Source organism: Daktulosphaira vitifoliae, unplaced genomic scaffold, assembly GCF_025091365.1.
Source record: "Daktulosphaira vitifoliae isolate Bord-2020 unplaced genomic scaffold, ASM2509136v1 Scaffold_5, whole genome shotgun sequence".
Classification (NCBI taxonomy): Eukaryota; Metazoa; Arthropoda; class Insecta; order Hemiptera; family Phylloxeridae; genus Daktulosphaira; species Daktulosphaira vitifoliae.
The window spans coordinates 22,706,567-22,710,509 of NW_026099576.1; positions in this window are offsets into that span (position 1 = coordinate 22,706,567).

Sequence of the window (3,943 nt, forward strand, 5' to 3'; positions counted from 1 at the left end):
CATTAAGTCTACGAACGCGTGACAAGTATTTCGAATAATCTTATGGTCCTCATTGTGGATGAGGGGTGTGATGGTGGTGAGATGTGGTGCTACAGCGTGCCCACTATAATGACAGTGGGGCTGTAGGGGTGTTGGTGAAGTTGGTGTGGAAGAAGTGTGCATAAGATTATTCAAAATAGAATCATTTTGTTCGCAGGAAGCGCATCCGTTTTTGCTACCCGAGTTGACTGAACGGGCGGTTTGGTCGGCGCGCTGATTAGTGCGATGATGTTTTGAGCGGAATTGCGTTTGTGAGCCCGGAGAATGGACTAGTTTCTCCGTGGCTGTTGTCCGTTTCCCGGCACTGTCGGTCTGTTAGGACATTCGCTTTGCCAGTGATCGGCTCCGCAAAAGCGACAGGGTCGGGGGGGACGCGGATCGGGCGGTGCGTTTGGCCGTGGTCGCGTTCTTTGCGGTTGCTGCGAGGGTGATATGGCAGCCACGTACGGATTAGCGTTATTAATAAGTCTGCCCGTACGTATCGGTCGGTCTAGATCGTTCGCGATTACGCGTAAGTCATCTAAGGTACGCGGACATCGCATTCTTACGTTACCGTAATATTCGTTACGTAACAGACTGACTACCCGATCTACAATGTGCTGCTCAGAGCAACTGGGGCGAGCGCGCATCGCTAGACGTTGTTTATTTATGATAAATTCAGTCATGCGCTGATGTGGCCCCTGTTGCGTCGTCATGAGTTCGTTTTCTAATTCAGCTTGTATGCTGTTGTTATCGAACGTCGTGAGAAATTCCCTCGCAAATTGTCGCCAGGACATGTTGTTTAACTTGATGGTTTCCCACCAAGTTAACGCCATGCCCTTTAAAAATTGTACGCCCGTTTTTACCCATAAATCGCGATCTATGCCTGCTTGGGCCAATAGGTTTTCTACCTGTTCTAGAAACTCGCGTGGGTCCTCCTCATATTTTCCCGTAAACTCGGGGGAAGGGGGTCGTACAATAGGCGAATAATTAAGTGGCCCGATCGCCGTGTGCGTGAGCGAACGGGTCGATGATGATGGGGACAAATCGCGTGTCGGTGGCGCGAACGTGTTCGTCGCGAAGTGCCCCGGTTGGTGTGGGCGCGCGTCTACGTTGTAAACCGCGTCGTGCGTGTTCGCTCGAAGAAGCGATGGTGACGTGCGCGGAGTCTGACTGGCTAATCGCTGTAGGTTAAGCGCTTCGCGCTCCTCGATTTCAGTCAGGCGCTGCTGTAGGACCGCGTCATTTTGAGTCGTGTTGCTGGGCCCAAAAGTTACGCGGCTCGGTTCGGACAGACGCGCGTAAGTAGAACGGTTTGTTTCTGTCGTTTCTCGCGTCATCTGTGCGGTGGCGAACGGATTACGTATAGTCTCGTTGTGTGTATCGCGGCTTACAATCGTTTGTGAAAGAGATCGTATTTCTTGCGTAATGCGAGACAGTGCTCTCTCCACTTCAGACATGCGCGCATCCATACGTGTATTAAGAGATATATCGCGTAAACTTTGTCTTACTGCGCCTATCTCCTCCGTTGCGTGAGATATTGAACGCACCGTATATAAGTCATCGGTATACGCTGCGTTCCCACTACCGTTAGGACGGCCGGTTGCCAGAGAGAACTCGTGTAGAGATTCCTCTTCAGGGTCCTCTCGCGCCAGGTTGACCGGTCGGTCCGCGTATGTGGTTGGATCGACGGTCCGGCATAACGCGGGGACTTCGTCGACCTGAGACTCGCGTTCTGTCGAGAGCGTCTCGTAATGAAGCGGCGGGCGTTCGGGCAGAATCGCGTTCGATGGGTCTAGCCCCTCACTGCGTAAACTATTCTCCAAGACTGCCAGCATATCGCTTTTAGTCGTGGGGCCGTTTAACTGCCTATAAGCGCATTCGCGCAATAATTCCCGACGGTTCATTTGAGCGAGAGTTTTACCGGTCATAGTGAACGTTCCTTACGTATTTATCGAAAATAAACAAAAATAAATAAAAGAAACGCACGCGCTTATTTGTTTTTGTTATTTAGAAATACGATATCGCCTATTGCGAGAATACGCACTGTGTGTTCGCGTATGAACGTCAACAATGTCGGCCGTTTGTATTATTATTGTTGTTATTATTGTAGTTGTGATTGCAATAATATTGTGGTATTGCGTTGATAGTGGTATGCTATAGCACTATGATACTAAATAGTATATGGAAATGCGATTATTACGATAGAAGTCGTATAATGATTGTGGAGGTCGGAAATAATAATACAAACGATTTTATGGGACCCGGTTATTAAATGTAACGATCGCTGTGGTATGATAACGCGTATGATCACCCTACCTGCCTAGCGGTTTTATCGAAACACTTAAGTGATTGTGTTCGCGGCGTTGTGCGACTCAAGGTCGTCAGTGCGCGTCTATGTATAAATACGAAATCGCCAGAAATCCACTTTTACCGTGTTTAAAAATACACCGAAGGTGGAAATCTACTACTCGCGAGGTAGATAGTATTTATACGACCGGGTGGGAATTTCACTGCTGTCACCAGTGAAGTAGAAGTTAAAAATACCCGTAGTACAGGGAGGTAAGGAAAATTTCGCTGTCTCTTTTAAATAAAATTCAAAATTTATGTAATTAATATAAAATGTCAGCAGTATTTTCTTACCTTATTCAAAAGTTATCCGGTTTTGATCCTATGCCGGGGAGCCAGTTGATAGAGTTGATAGAAGGTGGTGTTAAACCAAAAATAAATGAGAAAAACTAGTTTTCTAAGGGCGTCAAGCCGTTTATTAAGAAAACACAAGAATTATAACACCGAAAAAAAAACAAAACAAATCGAGTGCGAACCAAAGATAATAATCGTAACAATACTAATCGTAACACAATAAAAATACAGATGACCGAGTTTGCGGTGGCGATTTGACCAAAATGTTAGGTGTCACGAAGATGACTGACTCGACGTATTATTGCGGCGGGGTATACGACGCTAGGCATTTGTTGGACTTTACACCACGGCGATAACGCGTGTGTGTGACGGTCCGGTTTACAGTTAAGCGGTGGCTGAGAAGGAGCTGACACGACCGCGGGGTGTCAACGTGTGACAACGCCGTGGCCGTGTCAATTGTTAAATTCCAAACAGGTTTGTAGTATTGGCTGCTATTAATTTTCGCTGTAAACTCAAATTATACGTGAAATGGAGATGGAATTGGACCACATCAATAATGCATCAAGGAGAGAGCTGAGGATCGTTAAAAGGATATTCAACAATACTTTTGATGTAACATCTCATAATGAACAAGCATATCCCAGACCTCTACTGTTTTACAAGAATCATTTATACAGATCTATATCAGGTTTATTAAGTGTTAATGTTGCAAATTTTGTCAAATTGGATGACACAATCCGGACAATTATCTTCTGATACACTATCAATTAGCTTAAACACGCAATGAGTAGGTGAAAAAGAAATTTTGTGTTGGTCAATTGCAAAAATGTGAAATTTTGCTGACAATAGGCGGTAGAGCAATATCAACTCACATTTATGTGTGCAACACAAGAGGGAGTCAATGTGCAGAAATGTTGGGGGTAATTGACCGTCCTATAACATCAGTTTCAACCCATAAAGAAATATTTGACATAAAATTCACCGCATCAAGAAACTGAATTAATATAGTTCGGTAGAAAGAGCGCACAAAAGACTTAGACTTGTAGGTCTGAGTACATGAGCAGTTCTTGCCCACCTCTATAACAATTAAAAGTACAACTAAAAACATAACACTATAAATATAACAACCAGCAATACAAAAATCATATTTTTCTATATCTTTATATAGACAAATTTAATTGACGACAAAAATCAATAAAATATTTTATGATTTTAGACATTTTCAAGGTGATTATAGATAAACGATTATTTGTTCATCAAATGAATATATGACGATACAATA